Genomic DNA, 14,388 nt, shown 5'->3' on the forward strand with positions numbered 1-14,388 from the left:
CTTCATTTGGCAATTCAAACTTTGTAACGTAGGTATTCAAACGGACCAAGCTGCTATGTCTTTTCAACTTTGAAACTTTTATACTTCTTAAACTATTAAAGAAAAACTTTTTAAGAATCCCCATAGACTTAACATTGCCGATTATGACATCATAATACGGCCATTAAGCAATTAGAATCCTATGGCAGGTGTTCAGGCCACCTGCAGCCTCAGGCTTTAAGCATACAATCTGGGTCAATTAAGACTACACATCCTATTCAACTGTTTCCTCTGCCCAAAACTGTTTCAAAATAAAAGTCCTCACTACAATAATCCACTGTTAAACAATGTAACCCATTAAACTACTGAACTTTTTACCTTCAACTTTTAAACGGTCTACTTTTAAACTATCATTAAACTATCTATCTATCTATTAAACTAGCTGTCTATCAACAACTTTTAACTCGTCATCAACTATGTCGACACTTGTCATCAACTATGACTCCTACCCACTGTAGCTAGTTAGCATGGTTAGCATTACTAGCATTGTTAGCATTTTTAGCAAAACTGCTAAGAATGATTAGCTAGGTTAGCTAAGTCACATGGTTAACATAGTTAGCATGTTAGCATTGCTAGCATAGTTAGCATGTTTAGCAAAACTGCTAGAAAACGTTAGTTAAGTTAGCTAAGTAGCATGGTTAGCACAGTTAGCATTGCTAACATGTTTAGCAAAACTGCTAGAAAATGTTAGCTAAGTAGCATGGTTAGCATGTTAGCATTGATAGCACTGCTATAAAACATTAGCTAAGTAGTATGGTTAGCATAGTTAAAAATCTTAGCATAACTGATAGCAAACATTAGAGCCATTCCAACTTTCAGTTATCGTCAAATATCTACCTATACACAGCCATTAAACTATTTGAATTTCAACATTCATTAAACTTCCAGTCTGTCAACAACTTTTAAACTATTTACCTTCAACTTTTAAACGGTCTACTTTTAAACTATCAATTTTTATTAAGCTATGCAACCACCATGTCTATCCTAGCATCACCGTAGTAACCATCTCTGTATTATCTGTTTTAACTATAAATGATATTTTACATCACAACTTTAGCATTTTCATACACTGGTAATTCCTTGGAATTGCATTTCTAGTTTTGTTTGATATTGACATGGCAACGAACCGTGAATGTAACAATATTTGTGCAGCTACGGTTACGGAGTCAAGTGAGGTGGAAAGTTATATAGGCTAAATTACTCAGATAGACTTACAATATTACATTTTGAAATGTATGTATCTCAATACATTAATTACATACATATGCTCATGTATCCCAAAAACACATTAATACATTCACATTTTTGTCTTTACACCTGTGAGAATTAGGCCACTATGTTTGAATAGCGCAATAACATGGACATTCCATTAGGCTACCTGCAGCAAATCACCTGACTACCCATTCATATCGAATAGAATTCTAAAGTAGCAAAAGTCAGAGAATAGCACACAAAGATTCAGTTCAATACTATAAGCTGCCACCATCATACCTGTGCCGAAGAAAACTGCTCCATCCTGCTTCAATGACTACCGCCCTGTGGCACTGACACCCATCATCATGAAGTGCTTTGAGCGGCTTGTCATGTCACATATCAAAAGCCATTCTCCCCCCACCCTGGACCCCTTCCAGTTTGCATACCGAGCCAAGCTGCCTACAGAGGATGCAATCTGCTCTGCCCTCCACCCAGCCCTCACCCACCTGGAAAAAAAAGAGACTCATATGTGAGATTGCTGTTTATAGACTTCAGTTCTGCATTCAACACCATAATACCACAACAACTCATCTGCAAACTTGACAAACTGGGACTCAGTACCTACCTCTGCAACTGGCTACTGGACTTCCTCTGTCAGAGGCCCCAAGTAGTAATGTGTTGGCAACAATACCTCAAGCAGCATCACACTGAGCACAGGGGCCCCTGGCTGCGTGCTCAGTCCGCTGCTCTTCACCCTGCTGACGATGACTGCACTGCAACCTACAGCAACAATCACATAGTGAAATTTGCTGGCGACACAACTCTGGTGGGTCTCATCACCAAGGGCTTACGAAACTCAATACAGGTTGGAGGTCGACCATCTGACCACGTGGTGCAGGGACAACAACCTCCTGCTGAACGCCAGCAAGACCAAAGAGATTGTTGTTGACTTCCGAGAGGTCACACCCAACACCTGCCACTGACCATCGACGGTGCTGTGGTGGAGAGAGCGAGCAGCACCAAATTCCTGGGGTGCACATCAGTGAAGACCTCTCCTGGACCACCAACACTGCATCACTAGCTAAGAGCTCTCAGCGCCGCCTGTACTTCCCTGGTGGAAACTCAGGCGAGCAAGTGCTCCACCAGCCATCATGACCACATTCTACCGAGGCACCATTGAGAGCATCCTCTCCAGCTGTATCGCTGTGTGGGGCAAGCTGCACTGAATACAACAGGAAAGCCCTGCAGCGCATAGTGAACACAGCTGGAAGGATCATTGGTGCTTCACTCCCCTCCCTGAAGGACATTTACACCACCCACCTCACCAAGCAGAGGCTTACCAAAAATTGTGAGTGATGCAAGTCACCCCACTCACAATCTGTTTGATCTACTGCCCTCTGGGAAGAGGTACAGAAGCCTGCGCCCCACACTACCAGACTCACCAACAGCTTCATACACCAAGCTGTAAGGATGCTGAACTCTCTCCTCCTCTCCCCCTCCACCCTCAGCTACATAACATCCTGGACATTGAACCCACAATGGTCAGCCTGCACTACTCCACTTGCACACTTGAACACTTGCACACTTGTACACTTTTTACAACTTGGTGTTGTTGTCCTGAAAACACAACACTTCTGCTGCTCTTACATAACTTGCACCACTATGCCACTTTCTTTTATTACTTAGGTCAAACAGAACTACCCAAGCCTTTTATTGGCCTGACTTTGCACTAGTATTTTATTGACTGTCTATGCACAATTTCAACCAAATTTTGCTGCTCTTATTTTTTTCATTATTATATGTGCCCTCTTATTTACTTATTTACTTACTTTTTTGTTTACTTGAATGTTATGTTTGTCTGTGGACTTAAATTGGTAAAATATGTCTTGTCTTGACCGTGGGATAGTGAGAAACGTAATTTCGATCTCTTTGTATGTCTGGAACATGTGAAGAAATTGACAATAAAGCTGACTTTGACTTTTTGACTTTAAAACACTTAACCCATTTCAATATACATACAAAAGCGCAATAACATGGACATTCCATTAGGCTACCTGCAGCAAATCACCTGACTAACCATTCATATCGAATAGAATTCTAAAGTAGCAAAAGTCAGAGAATAGCACACAAAGATTCAGTTCAATACTATAAAACCATAGACTGTATATATAGAACTGGACAGTGTGCCATCTGTTAAGAGTGATGCGAGCGTTAATCCAGAGCCCCCTGGTGGCTGGTTGCAGTACAATGTGTAACTCCGCCCATCCCCATGTATTTCAATGGCCAAGTAGCCAACTTTCCATGTCACTTTTCTCACCTAAAACTATTTTTGTATCAACAACTTTTATTCAAAAAATAGTTTTCAAGATGCTTCAATACACACAATTTTTCTTTTCTCATTGAAATTATTTTTTAATATTATATTAACAAATCTAAAAAAGGGCGTGTTTACACCTATGATTGACAGCTGGCTGGCTGCAGACACGACGCTTTGTCCATTATGTTTTACCGTCTAGGCTGCAGACACTACCACGTCATCGCTCACTTATTTTAACGACACTTGATTTCGACACATAATCTAACCTAAATAAGTGTTGCTGTATTTATCATTAGGCTATATCTTATCACAGTCTGACTAAATACATATTGATAGTCATACATTGTGTAGTTGTTTGTAAGAGACATCGTTGTTAGTTGTGACAGATTCTTTGTGAAAAAAAGATATGTGCTGTTCTTTTCAGAGATGCTAAGTATATTAGCTTATAGCATGCTAAATTATGCTAGCATTAGCCAGTTGATAGGTAAAGTAAAAGGGCTCTGCTATATTGATCCGAAGTGACGTTAGCCATAGTCACCATCATGGACCGGTGCATGGTCTGCTCTTGGACCACCATATTCAGTTTATTAACTTGCTATGAATTATTACACAAAATGTTACATAATGCGAAGAAGTATTTCTAGGTTAATTGATTATATGATCATTACAGTATGAAGGCTACAGTAGCCTAGCTAATGTTAACTAGCATTACCAACCTCCCCTGCAAAACTCACCACACAACCGTGAGGTTTGATAGGTCTTGTCCCTCATGCTGGCCCTTACAAAACCCACAAGCTGACCCTCGACACACAACAGTCAATAATGTGACCGATTTAAAGTGGTTTCACCCCTTTGGACACTCTTGATTTCGTCCTTGAAACAGTGAAATATTCACGGGGGCATGGACGGTTTGCTAACCATTTTACTGCAATGCATCCAGCTTGTGCTATCAGCTAGCTAGCTAGTTCAAAGGTTTAAGTACTTAATGGGGATATACAGGGCTTTTTATGCCTCGACTAAGTTGATGTTTCCTATAAACAACAATTCATGTTCATAGAAACAACAAGGTCACTAAAACATAATATATTTCATACCTGTGTTGCAGCATGTAGGCTAATGTTAGCAGCATTATAATGACACTCTAATGTCTGAAAGGCTAATGATTAGCCTATCGGCTACCTGAAAAGTTAAGTGTTTTGTGCACATGTAAAGTGGCTTATATATGTGTTGATAAAAGGACTATCTGTGGGCTGAATGGGGTGTCATTTATGTATATGGATGGACTAATTGGTTATGGACGTTTATATGATATGGACGCTTTTTTGATTATACCCTAATTGGACTTCATACGGGGTTGTCTGTTCAGGTGGTGATCCCCTTCTGTTTCAATGGCTAATTGTTGACTGGCCGTCTCTGAAATTGATGCTTGCGGATAGGCTGTATCTCCCTTTAAATACAGGCCTGCAAAGAGAGGAGGGGGACGGGGGTGAACCAACGCAAGAACGCACCGAGGGCCGGGCGATCGGTAGACGCGGAAGTGGCTATGTGGACTGAAGACCACTGATACTACGCCCGCTAAGTATTTTTGAAAGGAACGTTGATTGTTGGTTCCCTTACCTGTGCTTTGAGTTGAACTACATTATAGGGACTGTGTGAGTGGCTGAACAGATCTTGTGAGATCATGAACTTGTGTTTTCCAGAAATACTTTTGTACTGGTCGGAGGGAGGCCTGCCCGACCAGTACTGTCTTTTCAGACAGTAGTGGCGCCACCAGGGGTGAACAGCACATTACATCCCCCTGCCATTGTCTGCTGCTCTTGCCTTACCGTGTGGCGGGTGACTTTTTCTGAGTGCATTTTGTGCCCTGGTGTGTTTGCCCATTGTGGGATGTTTTGTAGTGAGATTTTGTTGTGTTATCTTGCGATGTGTGTGCTGCTATGGTAACAGGTTTCTTGGTGTGTGTGTATACTGTACATTTTAAGCTGGTTAAACTCGTGTGCTGTGCGTGCTCCTGCCCCCTAGTGGTGTTCTAGATCTCACTTCCCCCTATGCCGAACAGTGTTTTATGCTGCTTGTACTAATAAATATTGTTGTTATTATACTACTACTGCCTCTGTGTTGTCTGTGGCTCGGGAGGATTTGGTTTTTGTGAAAACTAGTGCAATTGCGACATTCAAACTAGCATGTACAGTGTTCTATTTGATGGTGTATTGGCCCTGACTAAGTTCGTGTGATATATAAACCACAATCCTTGTTGATACAAGTACCAATGTTCGTCTAGAAAGTTTTTATTCACATTAAGATTTTCGCCACAGGCAGTAAAAGACTCCGCCATCTTTGTCAATAATTTTCGCTGAGAAAGTTTCAAACTATGATCATAACGGCCTTTCCACCAATCAGAGGCATCACTGTGGGATTGTTCACGATTGTGGGTAATGAAGTACTTATCCAAGACATTGCGATTAAAAGACATTCATCTCAAAACAAGGTTAGTGCCCCTTGAAGTTTCGCCCTCTATACAGGCTTGGACTGGTAATCTGTACAACCGGTGGGCCGGTCTACATGTGGGCCGGTTACCTCGGGATTTATTTTTTTAAAAGTTATTTAGCCTATTTGCGGCTCGTCGTGTAGGCCTAGGCCTAGCCTATAAATGCAGTTGCATCCATTTGCCTTGGGGGGTGACAGGTCAATCATTTTGGCCTCTTCATTACAGGTTCAGTGTGTGTTATGATCGCGCCCCCCTGCCCCACCCATCAAGTGGATTTGTCCAAGCAGCCGCTAGTTCGAGTGCATTGTAGCCTAGGCTGTATAAGTGCCCTCCGCTGGCTGGTGTGTTCACATTATCGCAGTTTAACCGTAAACAGCAATCAGAGGTCTAGTTTTATTCCATAAATAGGCCTATAGACGTTAGACGCACGCGCTACCAAGAGATTCAATTTACTGCACCATATAGGCTACTGTAGTGCGGTTCTGTCAACATAAAAAAAAAAAAACTACGGGTAGCCTACAATTTTCGCCCAACTTGGTGGAAAAGTGTAGCACAGGTTAAAGAAAACCCATTCATTGATCCTACTCAAAAGGCTCTTCAAAGTTTTTCCCATATAGTAGGCCTAGCCTTTTAGCTCACAACAACAGTGAAAGTGAAACTTGGAAAGTGGTCTCTCCACCGAGTGTTACATTAGATGCACAATCAATCGCGATTCGATGCAGATAAAAAGTAGGCTATCAACTGGTAGGTTAGTAACGAAGGTAGCCTAATTTTGCAAAATGTGATGACGGCACACAAACTAGGGCAAAAACGTTTAGTATAGCCTACACTTGTGGTGATAGCCTACAGTTAATGTTAATCGCGGACTACAAGTAAAGGAGAAGATTTGCACCAAATAAAGGCTGTGTTTGTGTTTCTACAACATGTTGGCACAAAACGTAATTCCGGTCAATTATGACGATGTCCATGTTCAGTAGCCTATATTTTTCATTTAGTCAATCAGTGACATGTGGTTTAATGCATGGGGTAACATGACGTGAGACAGACAGAAGATGAGCCTGTCTTTAGTAGCCTCCCTGAATCCTGTCCCTCTCAATTTCAAATCACTTTAAAACGGTGTGATTAGCCATAATTAAAAAAAAAAAAAAAAAAAAAAAAAAAAAAAAATCCAGGTCCAAAGGTAAATCTAGGTCCAAATGTAAATGTTTGGGTGCAGTTTATGAAGTGTTGCTACAGTAGGCCTATAATACTGTGTGTGCTATTTATGGGGGGAATCAGGAGGGGATTTTTTTTTTTTTTTTTGGGGGTCGTCGGTCCAGTGGTGGGCCGGTCCAGGATAAAATTGCCAGGGCCGAATTTTGCTCCCAGTCCGACCCTGCCTCTATATGAGCATATACAATCGCTTAGTACAGCCGTAGCTGGTTTTAAGTCTACCATGTATGGTTACGTTTTTATGGCTTATACCCCAATTGTCAATGGAGAAATTGTATTGAATTCTTACTTCCAGAATCGGCTGTGGGCGGGACTGTGATGCTCTATTTCAACCGTTTCCTGTTGGTCAACGAGGCTTTCTGCGCAGGCTCAGGGGACGTAGATGTAACGTAGGCACGTAGTCTGACTCGTGTAACTCTTGTGATAGCTGCACCGAGAGATTGGTTATGTAGCCCCTTACTTTGTTACCACCACGTCTACATTACTGTTCTGAATGTCCGAGTTGTTCGTAGATAAATGTGATTTCATATAAACAGCACTCGCCACATTCATAGCCTACGGTCAATCCATCAAAACTTTGCTGAAATGTTGTGCTCCGATGCTTTCGTTCTTATCCAGAGAATGCGGTTATTTTGCTCCTATGCAACGCTTGCACCTGCTCTGGTCGCATGCTCATTACTTAAATGACGTCATGTTAGCATTGATTTTGGAAAAAAGTTTATTACTCAGCCGGTAAGTCAGTTACGAGGTTATGACGCAATGTATCACACAATGTTGTATTACTCCAAAAATAGAAAAAGTTCATATAAAGGCTTAAAACGCTTCAGCTGTAATGTTATTTGATGTCAAAATGGCGCCAAATTGAATGGGGCTCAATGGGATGGCTAGGTGGAACTGGTCAACTATTTAGCCTCAGATCCGCCATAGTGTCTACGCTCTCCGAACGTTCGCCTGCCCCCTTGATCTGTGGGCAGAGCGGTGGTCCGCTCCCATAGCAACCCAGACGCAACTGCACCTCCTGTGTCACGCGCTTATGTTCCTAAGCACTAGGCCGTTCTAGAGTAATAATATAAAAATACAGTAATAATATAATATTGACAAATAAAAGTCCTACTAGGCATAGTGCCGTTCTAGATGAATAATATAAAAATACAAATGCAGTAAATAAACCACAACACCTGTGGTCACCTATTTGGGTGCGCCACACGCTCCCCAACTACAAAAGCACGAAAGCAGAGGTTGACTCCTAAGAACGCTATGACAGTGTGTCTTCAAAGCGCAAAGTAGCGCGGGAGGAAGACATCGACAATTGGCAGGGGAGGGTCATGCCTTTTTTGAAAAATCTGTTGGAGGGTCATTGAAACATTTTTTGCAGGCAAGGGAGGGTCATGCAACTTTTGACTGAAGCACTAAAAATCCCTCCGGTGGCCCCTTCAATAAATAACGAACAGTCCCTTAGGCTTCGGGCCTAACCCCTCACTGCTCCCTGAGCACTGCTGTAGCAAGGCAGCTCACTGCTCCGGGTAAGTGTGTGCTACACCTCACTGTGTTCACTAATTCACGGATGGGATAAATGCAGAGACCAAATTTCTTGTATACGCAAGTATACTTGGCCTAAAAACCTGAAAACAAAACAAACAGAAAAACTAATTTTTCCTATGGGAAAATAACATGGGGATTTTGAATTTTCTCACCTGTTAAACTCTCGCGGGGATGAAAAAGTCTGAAATGCAGACGTTTTCCTGAACACACTTTTGTCCTCTACCTTCGAGTGGATACTGTGATCTCCGGTACGTGAAGGCGGCACACTTAGATTTTTGCTACCCTTGCAACTTGCCATAGGTAGTTAGCTTCAATTAACAACCGGATCTCCTTATATGGGCAAAGATGGCCGTTTTGGTTCTTTTTTGTAGGCGAACTTCAGAGGTCTATAGAGGGTCCAGGTCCTCATCACGCATCAGAGCCCAGAGAGAGGCAGGACAGACGGGATTTAGATTGCTCAGAAGATTACACAAAGTGGAGACTCCTTTGTTTGATCTAGTCTTTCTCCAAACTGGGCCTTGATCATTCAGTTGTCAGGAGAAATCAGAGTCAGAGTGAAGAACAATCCCTGTTGAAAGACTTGGAACTTCAACACAACACTTCAGAACTTCAACACAGCTTGGCAGTTGCCTTTCTCCCTGATCAGAACAATGGCCCTAGTCTTTAAAAAGTAAAGATAGATAGATACTTTATTGATCCCCAGGGGATGCATGTAATCTATCAACAGAATAACCTAATTACACAAACATTGGAACTTAGTGAGACGTGGTTGTTTAAAGGTCAAATGCAGAGGGTCCGGAGTTCCACAAGTAGGTGCTGAGCATCAGAAGAGCATTAAAGACAGGACAGGACAGTGGTCACTTTTCACCATGCTGTTTAATAGACTTTTTGGTTTCTATAGAGTGGGATTTTATGGTCAGACACATCTGTACACACAATATTGCCAGTAAAATATTTTATTTACAATGTTTATATATATGTTTATATATATGTTTATATATGCTCCTTATTGATATCAATAAAAGCAATGGCTGCGAGATCCACCAGTGAGGCATCCAACATTAACTACTTGAAAGACACTGACATCATTATACTTAAGCAACCCTTTCTGCTCATAGTTTTACATCTAACAGAATGAATCCAGATATCAAATGCACACAGAACTCTTGATACATAGAGTATAAACAAAACAAATGACTCACAAATCAATATCATGTGACTTTCTGGACCCTTCCTCCGTTAGAAGTATTCTCAAACACACATCTTGCACATACTCTGCTCTTGTCCCAGCGCTGGGATATAATCTGTTTTAACCCTGTGGTTTTAACTGGCATTAGGTGGCAGCTTGGATTTCTATGTTTCATGTTGCTCAATTGGATCATAAACGGCCACAGCAATGAAGAGGAGTGACTGATAATGACTGACTATTATTGAGTTACACGCTCCAAATGTAAAGCACTTTGAGGTGCATTCTGTGTATGAAAGGTGCTATACAAATAAAGCTTATTATTATTAGTATTATTATTATGGTATACATGTCATTTAAAGTGATAAAGCAAAATTATGCAAATGTTTCAGATACTGTGGATTCATCATTCAGTTACTATCAAATAAGATGCAGCATACTGCATCAGCACAACACCCCAACATGAATGAACATCATTTTAGTCACCTAGTAAGAGCCTTACAAAGCAAATATGTAGTGCAGTATTGCTGGTAATATTGCTACACAGGGTGCCATGCCTGTTGTGTTGAGAACACAAAGATGTAATATGTATATCCAGGGATGGGCAGTATTTATGATAAATGTATTGGTGTATTTGATATTTTATTTCAAAAAACGTTTTGATGTGTTTTTGCCCATCCCTGGATATATCTTGCTGTTTTGATGAGCAGTTCTGTTGTTTGTTGCTGCCTTTTTATAGCACTACCGCTTCAGATGTCAGAAGTAAACAAACAAAATGAATTGTTTAGCTCTGCGGACAGCATTCTGACTAAAATCTAAACAAAGTAATAGATGCTCTGCCCCCATACCAGTCCACACACTAAGGGAATGTTGGGAGGTTTACACACATCAACCAAGAAACCAGTGTTATTATTTCAGGCATGCCAGAGCTGAGAGGAGACTAGAGCCTCCTGGTGCAGGTGTGTGTGATGAGCCTCTTGGTGCAGGTGTATGTGATGAGCCTCCTGGTGCAGGTCTGTGATGAGCCTCCTGGTGCAGGTGTGTGTGATCTGTGTGATGAGCCTCCTGGTGCAGGTGTGGAAATGTGTTAGATGTGGCAGAACAGCAGACCCAGAGGTCACGTGCACCACTGGCCCTCAGGGCAGCTCAACGCTGCTCCCACTTCATAACACACACACACTCATCACACTGAGTTATTGGTGCGACAGCGTCACCCTTTAAGGCAGATTACACAGGGGGCAGCTAGCGCTGAAGGCTATATATGTGTGTATGTGTGTGTGTGTGTGTGTGTGTGTGTGTGTGTATGTGTGTGTGTGTTGGTGCAAGGCTGTGTGTAGAATGTGCTTTGGATTGAGATCAAGGGTGCAGATTGACTAGGTCAATGTCAGATTTGTGAGATTAGGACATGAAAGAGGGGTACACCAATCACCTGGTACGCCAATCACCTGGTACGCCAATCACCTGGTACACCAATCACCTGGTACTTCACACTCCGCCCTCTTGCCCTCCCCCTTAACCAATCAGGTCCAGCGGGTGACTGAAGCACATCAAGTAAACTGACCCACACACAATCAGTTCCGAGTTGAAAATCAAGACAAAAAATGTGTGTGTGTTCTGTTTAATTTAGCCGTTAACCTTGGAACATCCAGCACATTTGAAACGCTGCTATGTTGGTTTCTAGGTGAGCTAGGTTAGCCTATCAGTGTTAAGATTAAACTCATGTGTCTGACCAGTATACTCACGATAGCATAGCATTCACAATTAATAAATATTTGAGTGAGACAGATTGCAGACAGATGCCTCTAAGCCACAAATTCAAAATGGATGCCCTCAACTTTAGGAAACACAATCTTAAATTCAAGTAATTGTCAACCTCTTAAAGTGAACAATAGTGCAATGTACATATCCATATTCACTAACAACATGAAACATCTTACAAAAACATAAGGATTTTCCAACACAATGGACAGAAAACAGCATAAAGGATGTGTGTATATCATCAATAATCATTTGGGTTGAGTACATGAGATATCCAGACACAACACTGAGTACTCGTAACAGCTACAGGGACACGTGTCTGTAAGCTCTGTGTCAGATTTCAGTAGATTACAACATTCTCCAGACCTCATAGCCATCATGCTACTGTATGTTCAATCAAATGACCCAACTTACCTGAAACCCTGTCAACAATTACAGCCTTATAGGCTACATTCGATCATTTCATATCATCTTGACTTTCACTGAAAGCAAACAAAATGTCATTAAATAAAAATCAACTTGTAGTCTGAGCAACCTCACCCACTAGAGCACACCAATGAGGATTTCATTTTTCCCACACAATATGAAACATCTACATTTGGTCTACTATAAAAGGTGTGTTAATGTGGGATTGACGCACAGCTAAGGGAACTAGGGAACTAACAGCACAGCTAGGGGAACTAGCGAACTAACAGCACAGCTAGGGGAACTAACAGGACACCATTTGGATGCGAAGCACATAAATAGCACAGTTGCAGCTTGTGTAGTCTGGAGATGGTGGACATGCCAAGGGCAGTCACTTACTCAACTGTGAGAGCACAAACCACAGCAATGAGGACTATAGGATAGCCAGAAACACACACACACACACACACACACACAGAGCATATCTCAGCAACAAATTGCAGGAACTTCAAAAAAAGTAAATTCAGCAGCTTCTCTGTCAGACTGGCTGTTCACACACACACACACACACAATTGTGCTCCAATCAGCTTTGGTTGCATTCATCCCTTCGGTTTGCATTCAGCGTCTTACACATGCTATTACACACACACACAAACACACACACACAAAGGGCTGGGCGATAAAACGATAGTGATATGTATCGCAAAATACTTGTAATCGATATCAATAAAAAATGCGTTAGATAGAACATTCGATAATTAAAAGCAACACACACCTCCCGCCTTACGTTGTCCATAAATAAATAGGCTAAATATATCTTGCATTGTAGCTAGTATGTGCAACTCTACCAGAGTAGACGATAGAAGTAGGCCTACCTCAACACAGACTCTCAATGAGTTCTTGCCCCGTGCGCTCTCTCTCTCTCTCTCTCTCTCTCTCTCTCTCTCTCTCTAGGTGCATCCAGAGCCCGTTTACGGAGAGCCGGATCACTCCCTATTAACTCCATTGTACCTGCAATCTGCTGCAGTTCCGCTAGGGGCGATCACGAATAAGTGCAAAAACAATGGGGGTCTATGTAGCTATACGGCTAAATTTGTCTCTTTAACCTGGTTGTCCTTGAAAAATCGAAGATTGAATTGTGGTTTCTGCAAGATCAATATGGATTATAGGTCAAAAGTTGAATGAACGAGTACTTACGTCCTTTCGATTTCTTACAGGTTGGGTCATTGTTGCCCACAACTCACTAGCTTTCTGCTAATGAATGACGTCATTGACACATTTGAAAGGCTTTTTAGAACAAATAAGTGACTCAAAAAATATAATACTCACCGGTGTGTATTTTCTCTGCCCTCTCTTTTGCATGCAACATTCAAATTTCTGGCCAAAAAATTATATCCCGAGCAAAGTGGATTTGAGGGGTACAGCTCCATAGCCCTCCATTCATTCTGCACTTATTCGTGAGCGCCCTCATGTGGAACCAGAATTGGAACTGCAACCAGTTCAGAAACCGGAAGCTTCCCGAGAGTGGCGGTTCTCCCCTTATTAGACATTCTCTGGTGCATCCTTCCTCAGCATGCGCATGTAATCCAAACATTCACAATCGTGCAAGACGACTGAATTGCTATTAAATCCGGTTAGCATCATTAGCACGCTGCACGAATTTGTTCAAAACTGTTCATTCAAATTGACTGCTAAATTCTAATCAACTCAATCCCGATGCAAATGGAAAAGTATTTTCCAAGACTCAAAAGGGCCTGTCCCAAGGAGAAAAAGTATTCATTTGAAACTTAAACACACGTGGGGAAACTGAACAGTCTAACCAGTAGACTTACTATGATAAACTAGCAAATTACTTTGTTTACAATATTTCCAGGCTTCAACCAGTGCTGCTCATTCAGACTTATGTGCACAATTATTTATTTGAGTGTTAAGTTTAAAGGAAGGTTAAGTTTAAAATAAAAGTGTTTAAAAGTGTTTAAATTGAACTTTTTTCCCCCTTCTGGTCCTTATCTAAAATAGATTTTAAAAAAATCAATAATTATCGATATCGACCAATATGAAAAACGTATATCGTAATACAGTTTTCAGCCATATCACCCAGCCCTAACACACACACACACACACAGTCAGGCCTGCTGAGCCAGAGATGGTGATCGGCTACAAAAGAAGACTTGCAGGAGTTCTATGAGGTTGTTTGTATTGATGGTGTTTATGAACTCACATTCCTTTGTCCCCCGCCAGCCACC

The sequence above is a fragment of the Alosa alosa genome, chromosome 4 (assembly GCF_017589495.1).
Source record: "Alosa alosa isolate M-15738 ecotype Scorff River chromosome 4, AALO_Geno_1.1, whole genome shotgun sequence".
NCBI classification, from domain to species: Eukaryota; Metazoa; Chordata; class Actinopteri; order Clupeiformes; family Clupeidae; genus Alosa; species Alosa alosa.